General features: G+C 50.1%; 2 non-coding genes across 2 annotated transcripts; both read right to left on the bottom strand.

Moving 5' to 3' along the window:
* Positions 1-1,002: 1,002 nt before the first annotated feature.
* On the bottom strand, positions 1,003-1,121 carry LOC126313899 (5S ribosomal RNA). Its single transcript, XR_007555503.1, has one exon. It is a non-coding gene; the product is annotated as a 5S ribosomal RNA (ribosomal RNA).
* A 7,459-nt stretch (positions 1,122-8,580) lies between these two features.
* On the bottom strand, positions 8,581-8,699 carry LOC126313813 (5S ribosomal RNA). Its single transcript, XR_007555426.1, has one exon. It is a non-coding gene; the product is annotated as a 5S ribosomal RNA (ribosomal RNA).
* Between the last annotated feature and the right edge of the window lie 4,884 nt (positions 8,700-13,583).

Raw genomic sequence — 13,583 nt, 5'->3', positions numbered from 1 at the left:
CGCGGGGTGTGGCAGTGTCCTGCTGGACCGAGAGAAGCGTTCTCACCTGCCTGACACGCGTCGCGCTTCTAGATATTTGCGTAATTCGCACGGTGCATAATCGGCTGTCACCTTCCGTCCCGACTTGTCCCGACTTTGCTCGACTGCCGCTCGCTGCCGCTCGGGTCGCGGTCCATATGACAGCACAAGCACGAGGAACATCTGCGAGATGGGCGCGGGCCGAACCGGCGTGTCCGAGGCGACGTGTGCGGCCGTTCGGAGCTACCAGAGCAGCTCTGTGCCGCGCCGTGCCGTGGAAAGGTGCTAAAACATGCACACAAGACACAGGCTTTTCGACAAAGTATCCATCTCTTGTAGCGACGAAAGGTAAATTTTTGTTTACAAATTTGCCGTTGTGCACTGCTACAAAACAATATGCCCTGACGTATTTCACAACATTTCTGTCACTTCATACTGTTTTGTTATTTCCAGAGACTCTTTGCAAGTCTTCCTTGGCGCACTCTTTTCAAACTGAGTTCCTTAATATCGTATCTTACGATAGTTTAAAATCAGTATGGAAGCATCTTTGTCACATGAGAAAGGTAGCATGAAAAAACGGCTGGCAGGGGTAGCGACAAGAAAGCAAGAAATGAAGACAGCCAGAGTTCCCAGGCGGTCGCCGATCCGAATATAAACGTTGTTGCTTATCTTCGGTGGTCGGACGGGAACAGGTTTTTTTTTAATGTAGTTAGTTTTTGGAATTTAGCGCTCCTACAAAACAGTAGGCTCTGACGCATTTCAAGAGCACATCTGTCGATTCGCAGTGTTTCGTTATTTTCAACGAGTTCCTAGCACTCTTCCTCCGCGCATTCTTGTACAAACTGAGTTCATTACTGTAATTTCGCATCTTACGTTTAATACAGTAGTTTAAAATGCTTGTGGAAGCATCTTCGTCGCACCTGAGAGTTTGTATGAAAAGAGGGCTGGCAGGTGTAGTGACATAAAATTTAAAAGAAGAGAGGGAGCCAACAGCACCCAGTGTTCCCAGGCGGTCACCCATCCAAGTACTAACCGGGCCCGATGTTGCTTAACTTCGGTGATCGGACGAGAACCGGTGTATTCAACATGGTATGGCCGTTGGCGTCCTTATACTGTAGCCGCACGGCACAAGAAGGCTTCGCCTCTCCTCCCAATACACGCAATCGCCATTTTCGGTGGCACATTTGACGCAAAGCACGTCCTTCCACCTCGAAGGCGACGCGCAGTGCGGCGCGGGGTGTGGCAGTGTCCTGCTGGACCGAGAGAAGCGTTCTCACCTGCCTGACACGCGTCGCGCTTCTAGATATTTGCGTAATTCGCACGGTGCATAATCGGCTGTCACCTTCCGTCCCGACTTGTCCCGACTTTGCTCGACTGCCGCTCGCTGCCGCTCGGGTCGCGGTCCATATGACAGCACAAGCACGAGGAACATCTGCGAGATGGGCGCGGGCCGAACCGGCGTGTCCGAGGCGACGTGTGCGGCCGTTCGGAGCTACCAGAGCAGCTCTGTGCCGCGCCGTGCCGTGGAAAGGTGCGAAAACATGCACACAAGACACAGGCTTTTCGACAAAGTATCCATCTCTTGTAGCGACGAAAGGTAAATTTTTGTTTACAAATTTGCCGTTGTGCACTGCTACAAAACAATATGCCCTGACGTATTTCACAACATTTCTGTCACTTCATACTGTTTTGTTATTTCCAGAGACTCTTTGCAAGTCTTCCTTGGCGCACTCTTTTCAAACTGAGTTCCTTAATATCGTATCTTACGATAGTTTAAAATCAGTATGGAAGCATCTTTTTTTTTTTTTTTTTTTAAAAAAAAAAAAACCTTTATTCATCATTAATAATAATAATTATACAATATTAACCCACTTCCTTAATAGCATTAGTGGGTCGTAATATTAATACATTTATTATTGTTTCATGCAGCATGCTACAAAATATGATGTGCTACAGGTTACTACAACAATGGGCATTATACTAACTATCCCTACTACTTAAGAAACTATTACTATCACTAATTGCTAATTTCTACACCTGCAGCGTCACATATGTGCCAGTAGAATATATAAACCTACTTTGCAAGCCTTGCTCTTCGGGCTAACCCCAATGAGCTTGCCCCCGGCACTGGGCTGGCCAAGATGTTAACTCGCTGCAGTTCCATAACCTAACATAATATCCTATTCTAAGTCCTACGGAGCTAACTTATCCTAAGTCAAATCTGGTGCATCTCTAAGTCGGTGAGATTAACCCCTCCTCCCCCTAATCCTGCGCGCGGCGGATCCCAACTGTGATGTGAAGTCGGCCAGTCCGCGCGCTGGCGGTATGGGAAAAGGGATCTAGACAATATCGGTGTTCATTTTCACATTCTTAGTTAATCTCCCTCAGATATTCATTTAACACTTTCCGTGATACCTCGTTGGCCAGAGTATTAATCATCTGAAAAGTGTCTTCACGTCTGAGGAGTTGATACGTGTCATGGTTCGGTAGTCCGTCTCGAAGTGTGGTCGCTACATCATTGAAGAGAGGGCACTCGTAAATCACATGATCCGGAGTGCCTTCCGGCGCGCCACAGTCACACGCTGGCGTAGCCCTCTTCCCAAACCGACATAAGTATGTCGGGTAGGGTCCATGACCAGTGAGAAAATGGATCAGTCCCCGTGTTGGCTGAAAGTACTTCATTTCTAAGCGCTCCCTCACGTTCGGCAAGAACTGAAAGGTTCTGCGACCGGTTTCTTCTGTCTCCCAGGACCCCTGCCAGAGTTCTTCCCCCCTTCTTCTAATCCCCCTTTTGTCCTCTACCCTCACACCCATGATTTCTTCTATTTTCCCCTGGTTCCCTTTTTTTGCCCAATACCAGGCTGCTTGCTCCCTAATCTTGATGTCAAGTGGGCAGAGCCCCATTATGACTAATAGGGCCCCTCCTGGAGATGTTCTATAAGCGCCCACAGATCTTAGAACCATGCTTCTCTGAACCCTTCTCACTGCCATGGCGGGCACAACCCTCGTGAGTCTGTGCGCCCAGACCCCGGAGCCGTAACCCACTACTGAAGTTAGGATACTATTGTGATAAAGTTTAATGAGATGTGGAGGTAGGTGAAATCTTTTATGTCCTATGGAAATGAGGTTGTTTAATATTTGCAGAGCTTTTTGGGTTACAGTTTCAATGTGTTTTCCGAAGTTCCATTTCTCATCAATGATGACTCCTAGGTAACGTGTGTCTCGTCTTCGCAGTACCGGTGTGCCGTCAATTCTGACCGTAGGGTTCCTGATTAGTTGTCCTTTAAGTAGTAAGTATGTCGATTTGCTTGGTGATATGGTCATTTTCGTGGTGTGGCACCACTGTAGGAGTCTGTCTAACGCTCTCTCTATTTTAGGTTCTATGTCCTCTCGGCTACGGCCACCGACCATCAGGAGGAGGTCATCAGCGTAGGCTATCACCTCTAGCACATCCTCACTTCGTTGCAGGCTGTCTAGTAATGGCTCCATGTGGATGTCCCAAAAGAGCGGCCCTAGGACCGATCCTTGGGGACATCCTTTCGTGACAGCTTTCCCTACCCTTTCGCTAGGGGATGATAGCCAGACCTCCCGATCCTCACAGTAGCTCCTCAGGCAGCCATATAGCGGCCCTGGACACTCCTTCTCCCGCAAGCAGGAGAAGAGCGAGGGCCACCACAGGCTGTCGAAGGCGCCACTGATGTCCACCATGATGCCCACCACGTATTTGTGCGGGGTTGAGCCACAGACCTCGGCCGCCAGGGCGATTGCATCAGATGCCGACCGCCCCGGCCTGAAACCGAATTGCCTACTGCTCATCCCGCACAATACTCTATGTGCTGCCAGTCTGTCAGCCAGCAGTTTTTCCAAGATTTTTCCAAACAAATCTAACAGGCAGATCGGCCTGTACGACTTTACTTCTGCAGGATCCTTGTCCGGTCCCTTCTTAATGATGACGACGTTCCCAGTTTTCCACCTTCTTGGGAACTGTTGTTGCCTCAGGCACTCATTATAGAGGTGGGTAAGCGGGGCAACCAGCTGGGGTGTCAGGAATTGCACCACCTCCGCCACAATGCCGTCTGGCCCAGGAGCTTTGCCTCTTTTAAGTTGCTTTATGTGGGTCGCCACCTCCTCTTCTGAGAAGGGGTAGACCGCCGTGTCATTATTATATATTTCACGGTCTTGTTCTCGCAATTGCCGTTGTCCCTCTGTCTCCCCATCCGCATTGTCATCAGGCAGCAGGGACCGGAGGAGGACCCCAGCAGTCTCCTGCCAGGACTCCGTCATCCTGTCCCCGTGCCTGACTGTAGATAGCTCCATAGGAGAGCGGATTTTCTCCCTGACTAATTTATAGGGGAGTCCCCATGGATCCAGAGCTAGCTGGCTAAGCACATAGTGTTCCCAGCTTCGCCTTCTGACTTCACGTAGTTCACTCTGGAACCTCTGTTTTGCCTCCCTGTACTGCAATTGCCACCTTTGTCTCTCCTGCCAGACGACACTGCGCTGGTAGTGCCTCCTTAGCCTCCTGACAGATTGGCGTAGATCTTCCAGTTCAGGCGACCACGGTGACGGAGAAGCCGCCATGGCCTTCCTCCTGATCGGTACAGCAGCCCTCACCGCCCTGGTTACTGCAGTTACTAGTTCATCTGCTCTGTTGTCTACATTTATGTCTTGTTGTATGTCATCTTCCGGTAATGGAGGAATGTCGCACTCCCTCGCCAGGCGTTCCCAGTCAGCTTTCCTGTAGTTAAATTGTATTTCCCATCCCATGGCCCAGCGGCACTCTCTCTCCCCTACTGTGAAAGTTATTAAGTTATGGTCGCTAGTGGTGGCGTTTCCTACTACTTTCCAATTTTGAATGATGTTTGTTACATTTGGTGTCACGAGAGTGACATCAATATTTGTACCCTGCCCTCCTCCTGCCGTGTAGGTAGGAGGATTACCAGGCCTGTTGGCCACCACGAGTTGCGACGCCATAATGTATTCTTCCACCTTTTCTCCATTTGCGTCTCTTGTGCCACTGAACCATAGGGGGGACTTGGCATTAATATCAGCTGTTATTACAATTTTCCTTCCCCGCAACGCCGTGGTCACCCTCATCAGGTGGTCTAGGTGTATTTCAATGTCATCTCCATACTGGAAATACATATTAATGATGGTGATGATTCCTGCTGGAGATTGGAGCTCCACGACGTTGCAATGGGGAGTTGTAAACTGAGAGAGTGTAGTTACTCTCACGAGTTTGTTTGTAATTATAATTGCCGCCCTTGGGTCTTCTCCTCTGCTTATTACTTGCCATGTGGCGGCAGCAAATGCGACTTTCCCAGCTTGGGAGTACGGCTCCTGCAGACAGAGCACATCCAATCTCCTCTCCTCCACCTCCCTTCGGAGTTCCTGCATCACAAGTCGACTATTATGAGTGTTTAGTTGTCCTATGTTTATTTTGGTCATTATGGAAAGTAGGTGTGTACTCGGTCATGTGGCCAGGTCTTAGTCCAGTCGAACGCAATTCGTCCGTTCGCCAAAACTGCCTGTTCGTAGATGTCATTTAGGTCGAATTTCTCGCCCCTTCTTTCAAACACCTTTCTTAACAAGTCTCGCAGGGCTCCAAAGTCAGTGGGGAGATTCACTGATTTTAGTTGAATTCTGTCCACAGCCTCCATCACCGAGAAGGTTATCTTTCGTCCCTCTTCGTGTCCTACACGAACCACATGTCTCAGGGCAGTGGTCAGGGTAGCCGGCTGCTCAAGTCTTGCTAGTTGCATGGTGTACTCCAAGTTGGGGTACACTCTTACAGGGTCCACAGGTGGTAGTCTAACTACTGGAGTACCCTGTGTGGGAGAACTTGTACTAGAGCTACTGGTTATCAAGTTTTCCTGTATCGGTTGAATGAGTTTTTTCTGCTCCTTTCTGGAAACTGCCACAGCCACAGGATGCCCTTGCCGTTTCTGGTGTTCTGTCGGCTCTGCTCCCCGGCTTTCGGAGGAGGGAGCTGCAGCTATGGGGGGATCTGTCTGTATTGCCATATTTATCATATAGATCTCAGTCTGTGTGGCTCTATTTTCAGTTTTCTTGGTGCTCGTAAGCGACCTTAAGAACAACTTAAACTTGTTAGCCCTCATAGCATCCCTCCTCCTTTTGCTCGGGGACTTATGTTTCGGCATCCTGTTCAGTATGCCGGGCTCACCCATAATCAATCCTGGAAATCAGTCTTTGTTCAAGCATCCTGTATGTTGGGCAGTTTCGACCTGTGGCTCCGCATGATTTCTTGCCTCGGTTCCTGCATGGTATGCAGATTGCTGCTGCCTTGCAGTCTTTACGGTTGTGACCGTTCTCTCCACATTTTGTGCAGGCCGACTCCCTGGTGCACAGCCTGAGAATGTGGTCCAAGTCGCCACAGTTGTGGCAACGAGGTACCACGACATAGTCCCTAGTGTTGATGGCATGGAAGCCAACATATATTTTGCCCATTGTCGTAATACTTTTCCACATCCGCGCTGTAACCTCAGCGACGTGATGTACCACATCTCGACCCCGTGGACCTGTCTTGAATCTGAGTTTAAAGCAGTCTTTGAACTCTTCTTCACTCAGATGCTCAAAGTTTTGTTTCCTGATTGTGTCGCATAACTCTTCATTGGTCATTACTGTTGGAACGTCGTACAGAATCACGAGAGGGTTCCTTTTCCTTGGAGGCTCACACTTAATTACTGAATTTAATTTGTGGTTGTTCAATATTTTTTCTTTATCCTCTTCGGATGCGACTTCCACTATTACTGAATTCTTGCTGGGTTTGATTCTTTTGATCTTTATTTTCTCTTTTACAGGGTCCACAGTAGTCGTGAATAGCTCCTGGATTCTTTTGACACTTGTGTCTTGGCCCGGCAGGGTCCTCAAGAAAACTGCCGTATCTGGCCTCTTAGTCACTTTATCTATGGTATCTCTAGTCGTTTTGGGCTTCGTGGGAGCTTGCGCTGCCACGGCAGCCCAGGTTTTAACTGGTTGTTTCCTCAATCGATTGTTTTCCTTCTCTAATTCTTCCACCCTTCCTTCCAACTTTGCGTGGGCAATGGCCCATGCAGCCAGTTCATTTTTAATTGTTGAGAGTCCTGCTTGACTTATCTTCCCGTTTTTAATGTTTTGCTCCATGAGCAACGTGATTCGTGCTAATCTCTGGGTCACAGTTTCATTTTCGGCCTGTCCCGACTCATCCTGAGGAGAGGGATCAGGCGGCGCAAAAGAAGCCCGTTGAGGCGCACTCGAGTCACTCGTATCGGTTGTCGCCATGATTATACGAGTGATAAAAGAAAGATGGGAGCCCGTCTCTTGCCCCGGACCGGCTCCTCTGGCATGGGGGGGGACTTCTTGCAGCTCGCCCACCGACCTCGCCCCAAGGTCAAGGGCACTCCCGAGCTGCCGGGTTCAGCGCGCCGTCGCCAGCGCACTGGTCCCCATCGATGGCTCCGTCATCGGCGATTTCACGCGACGCTCCTCGGCAACTGCACCCCGCACTCCGGAGAGGCGGATGCACCTCTCGCCCTTCGCCGCCTACTAGCCCGAGTTTCCACCTTACGGCCAAGGACCCACTCCTACTCAGGTGGCGGGCCGGTCCCCCAGACGTTCGGCGGTCTGGACCCAGTTAACCTGGCCCAGGCGATGTCACCACCTCCTGGGTTTGGCAGAACACGCCCCGGTTACCCAGGGGCGCGGCGAGGCACCCTTGCCGACTCGCGCCGCGATCCCACGCCGACAAACGAAGTCGCCGGCATGCAGAGCTCCTGTTGGTCTGGGCCCTGCGAACAGGAAGGGACAGATGTTCGTCCCTTGACACAGCTCCCCCTGTGCCACGCACCCTTCGCTTTCGCATCGGGTTGGGTCGCAGCTCTCCCTTTTGTCGCAAGGCAAAATGCCAAGCTTAACGTCTGGCACCACGGGAAGGCGGAAAGAGCCACTTGGGAAGGAGAGGTTGTAAGAGACACATCACTTCCCCTGTGAGGAGTGCCGCGGCACGCCCGTCTGGAAGCGATACGCCCCAGTGCGAGCCTCCGTGCCTTACGGCGCGCCGGCTACGGGCGGGCCCGCGCCGAACGCGCCGTCGAGCGACCGACCTCACGCCAGAAGCGTGAGCATCTTTGTCACATGAGAAAGGTAGCATGAAAAAACGGCTGGCAGGGGTAGCGACAAGAAAGCAAGAAATGAAGACAGCCAGAGTTCCCAGGCGGTCGCCGATCCGAATATAAACGTTGTTGCTTATCTTCGGTGGTCGGACGGGAACAGGTTTTTTTTAATGTAGTTAGTTTTTGGAATTTAGCGCTCCTACAAAACAGTAGGCTCTGACGCATTTCAAGAGCACATCTGTCGATTCGCAGTGTTTCGTTATTTTCAACGAGTTCCTAGCACTCTTCCTCCGCGCATTCTTGTACAAACTGAGTTCATTACTGTAATTTCGCATCTTACGTTTAATACAGTAGTTTAAAATGCTTGTGGAAGCATCTTCGTCGCACCTGAGAGTTTGTATGAAAAGAGGGCTGGCAGGTGTAGTGACATAAAATTTAAAAGAAGAGAGGGAGCCAACAGCACCCGGTGTTCCCAGGCGGTCACCCATCCAAGTACTAACCGGGCCCGATGTTGCTTAACTTCGGTGATCGGACGAGAACCGGTGTATTCAACATGGTATGGCCGTTGGCGTCCTTATACTGTAGCCGCACGGCACAAGAAGGCTTCGCCTCTCCTCCCAATACACGCAATCGCCATTTTCGGTGGCACATTTGACGCAAAGCACGTCCTTCCACCTCGAAGGCGACGCGCAGTGCGGCGCGCCGCCACGTGGGTCAGACGCACAACACAGCTGCTCGTTGCACCGCCTGTCATTCGTTTGGTTCGTGCGGCCTCCGACACTCGCGGGAGACGCACCTTGTTATTGTTGTCCGTCGCAGGGATTGCGCGCGGCCGGGCGGCGGGTGGACTGCGCGGGGTGTGGCAGTGTCCTGCTGGACCGAGAGAAGCGTTCTCACCTGCCTGACACGCGTCGCGCTTCTAGATATTTGCGTAATTCGCACGGTGCATAATCGGCTGTCACCTTCCGTCCCGACTTGTCCCGACTTTGCTCGACTGCCGCTCGCTGCCGCTCGGGTCGCGGTCCATATGACAGCACAAGCACGAGGAACATCTGCGAGATGGGCGCGGGCCGAACCGGCGTGTCCGAGGCGACGTGTGCGGCCGTTCGGAGCTACCAGAGCAGCTCTGTGCCGCGCCGTGCCGTGGAAAGGTGCGAAAACATGCACACAAGACACAGGCTTTTCGACAAAGTATCCATCTCTTGTAGCGACGAAAGGTAAATTTTTGTTTACAATTTTGCCGTTGTGCACTGCTACAAAACAATATGCCCTGACGTATTTCACAACATTTCTGTCACTTCATACTGTTTTGTTATTTCCAGAGACTCTTTGCAAGTCTTCCTTGGCGCACTCTTTTCAAACTGAGTTCCTTAATATCGTATCTTACGATAGTTTAAAATCAGTATGGAAGCATCTTTGTCACATGAGAAAGGTAGCATGAAAAAACGGCTGGCAGGGGTAGCGACAAGAAAGCAAGAAATGAAGACAGCCAGAGTTCCCAGGCGGTCGCCGATCCGAATATAAACGTTGTTGCTTATCTTCGGTGGTCGGACGGGAACAGGTTTTTTTTAATGTAGTTAGTTTTTGGAATTTAGCGCTCCTACAAAACAGTAGGCTCTGACGCATTTCAAGAGCACATCTGTCGATTCGCAGTGTTTCGTTATTTTCAACGAGTTCCTAGCACTCTTCCTCCGCGCATTCTTGTACAAACTGAGTTCATTACTGTAATTTCGCATCTTACGTTTAATACAGTAGTTTAAAATGCTTGTGGAAGCATCTTCGTCGCACCTGAGAGTTTGTATGAAAAGAGGGCTGGCAGGTGTAGTGACATAAAATTTAAAAGAAGAGAGGGAGCCAACAGCACCTTTTTTTTTTTTTTCTCTTTTTTTTTTTTTTTTTTTTTTGTTTGGAAAGAAAAAAATAAATCTAATCAAACGGTCTCCGCCAATGATCTTCGGATATGACGGCGAGAAGAATCACAAACTGAAAAACATCCACCCACAGAAAGTATAAGGAATCCAACGTACATGCACACGTAAAAGTAAGGAAAAAGTCCTTCTCGACACTGTCTCCTCGGTCATCTTGGGAGAGGAAATGAAAGAAAAAATGTCCTCAGAACAAAGAAAAACAAATAAATAAAGCACAAGTTAACTCCTACTAATAAAACATCCACATAACCCGAGAACAGGATACGTTGTCGATAATGTTCGTTCCATATAACACACATTGGCATTCAAATTTAGTTCCATCATTCGTAGAAAGAAAGTTCCGTTGTAAGCAGCAAAGTCCCGTCGAAGCAACATAAGTCATAGCACCGGCATTACCACTGGAGGATAACGCGATAACAGTCAAAATTGGTAGGCAGTCCTATGTAGATATCAAAAATTTAGCATAGGCATGGTCCAAGGCCACACGCAAAAAATTGGCAAAAGTCTGAGTATAAGCCGCACGAGCAAAGTCCTGACGGTGTTCCGTCCACAAATAGGATAGAAAATCGACGGCATCAGTCACTTTCAGGGTAAAGATACAGTAAACTGTATGTCCAAGAATCCATAACGTCGCATTTCTTTTGGTGGCCGGGTAAGCCGCGCACTGAGGCACTATGGCGTCCATGGTTGTCACGTGCCGCCTGTCCACCCTGTTAATCAGACGAACCATGTCACAGGCAATGTCCCAGACCACACGAAATTTGTCACACACAAAACGATGTTCGATAGTGTCCTCCTCTGCACACAATTCACACTCTCCCGAAGAAATCAAATTAATAGCACAAAGATTGGCATTTGTCGGGATAGTCCGGTTGACCACTTTATACCAAGTAGCATGAACGGCGGCAGGGACGGCGGCGGTAGCAAGGTTCTTCCACACCAGCTTCCAATCATGCTGTGGCAACCGATATTCCCATTTGTTCCTAATCGGCGTCCCTCGAAGAGCTCGAATTATCTCAGTAACACTACATGTACAGACGTCACCAAACACAAGATAACTATTGTAAACATAATAGCGGCGCACGAAATTCAACACATACGGAATGTGACTGATTGAAACAGGGGCTACTACTGATGGTGGGCGGTAATGACGAAACAAGGCAGCTGTCGGACTGTGCGGCCCCTTGTCAATCACCACTGTGGTCCGTTTCACAAGGAGCGCCGCACACTTAGATCGGAAGTCAACCAAACCTAGCCCCCCTTCCTGCAAGCTTAAAGTACACGTCGCCAAGGAGACCTTAAAAATATCGCCCTTCCATAGCAGCCAATAAACTGCTTGTTGGATGGCCCTTTCCAATTCTTTTGGCACTGGGAGAACTTGTGCCAGATACCACGCTTTGGCGAAGATATTCGTGTTAATGAGAGCCACCTTCTCCCGAAGCGCCAGGTTCCGAGAGGCGTAGAGTTTAGCAACAGCTCGGATCTTGTATAATGTGGAACGCCAATTAAGGGCTTCCATACGCTGTGTGTTGTCAGTTAGAATGACACCGAGCACCGTGTGCTGTTGCTTCACACAAAACCAATCGCCGCTGACAGTGCGTAATCGAGGTGTAAGGGGAAGCAAGACAGTCTTACGAGGGTTGACGATAGCCCCCGTCGCCCTCTCAAAACGGTCCAAAACACCACGCAAGCGATCAAGATCCTCTGGGTGATCAATGAAGACCCCCAGGTCATCAGCATACGCCCGACATACCAGCTGAACGTCGCCAAGCCGAATACCCCGGCACTCCCGGGCTATACAACGTAGGAGTGGGTCCAACGCCAAGGCGAAAAGCGCCATAGACAGAGGACACCCCTGTCGGACAGAACGACCAATGGGGATGACGCTACCAGGAATACCGTTGATGACCACCCGAGAAGTGGCATTACGCAAGATATTGTACACCATCTTCGTTAGTTTGGACCCAAAACCCAGGCCGATCATCACTCGCCGCAGATAGGAATGGCTGATCCGATCAAAGGCGTTTTTAAAGTCTACTAGCAAGATCGCAGCCGCTCGGAGCCTGTGACCCTTTACATATCCGATGCAGTCGCGATAAGCCAGGACGGCATCGAAAATGTTCCTGTCGGCCACAGCACAAGTTTGATATTCACTGATGACCTTGGGCAGAACGACCTGCATCCTGTGCGTAACACACCGCGCCATAATCTTATAATCAGCGTTCAAGAGGGTTATAGGGCGAACACTGTCTATACGCGGCGTCGCGGTTGATTTAGGGAGAAGTGCAACACGCCCTTCCGCAAACTCCGCCGGGATGTCAACACCGTTATGGATTTCGTTCATGATCACAGTTAAAACATCGCTCGCTTAGAAGAGGGAAAAATTTTAAATAAAATTCCGCGGGGATTCCGTCCATACCAGGGGATTTGCCCCTAGGACTACTTTTCACCGCCGCAGAGAGATCCTCAGAAGTAAAAGTCGCATTAAGATGGGCCCTGTCTTGTCGCGTTAAAACATGTGGGACCCCCTGCAAAAAATCGCGGAGCGCCCCGGGGTCGGCGTCTACTGGGTGAAAGAGCGCAGCAAAGTGATCATGGACCTCCCGCTCAATATCCACCCAGTCGGAAGTCGTCGTCCCATCCTGTTTGAGCCACTTACGAATAACCAACCTCTCCCGCCGCCTCCGCTCCCTGTTCAGGTGGTAGAGAGAGAGCGGCTCCCCCTCAACGGCACCTACAGGTTGGCTACGCGTGACTGTCCCAAACCCCTTCCGGCGAAGATCGTCTAGAAGTTGAGCTTTAAACTGATTAAAAACCGGAAGCAACTGTGGAGACGTAGTGACCCGCTGAGCTAGATCTTTTAAACAGGACTGGTAAAATCTCGCCGTCGACCGGCGCCAATGCGCCGCATCGCGACTAAAATTGATTAAAAAGCGCCTGATGGCCGGCTTCGCTACCTCCACCCACCACCTGATGGTACTGCCATCGTCGCCCTTGTCACGCAAGAGCTTGCGCCACAAAGCAGTAAATTGGGACGCAAGAGCGTCATCATCTAAAAGACTGCAATTAAGCTTCCAGATATTTGGACGCCGAGGAGGTCGCGCACGCGGTAAGACAAGTTGGCACAAAAATCCACAATGGTCAGAAAAAATAACCGGCAATACTTCCGCCCTTGTGACATGGGCGGCAAGCGGCAACGACACATAAATTCTGTCCAAGCGACTATGACCGGTGGCATAAAAGTGGGTGAAATGTGTTTTATCCGGGTTGAGCACACGCCACGTGTCCCGCAAGCGAAAAGTATCAACCAAAGTGCGCAACTCTTGACACCAATTAGGGCGCGGCTCCTGATCCCTACCATCAATAACGGCGTTAAAATCGCCACCAAGCACTAATTCATTAGTATTGCGATGGAGCAATTGACAGAGATCCTGGCTGTAAAACTGATTCCGCGCTGGTTTATCACCGGCATGGGCATAGACATTAACAAAAGTGACACCATTAATAACACAGGCGATTGCGCGAC

The sequence above is a fragment of the Schistocerca gregaria genome, unplaced genomic scaffold (assembly GCF_023897955.1).
Source record: "Schistocerca gregaria isolate iqSchGreg1 unplaced genomic scaffold, iqSchGreg1.2 ptg000507l, whole genome shotgun sequence".
In the NCBI taxonomy this organism is placed as follows: Eukaryota; Metazoa; Arthropoda; class Insecta; order Orthoptera; family Acrididae; genus Schistocerca; species Schistocerca gregaria.
This window is presented reverse-complemented; position numbering and strand designations above follow the sequence as displayed.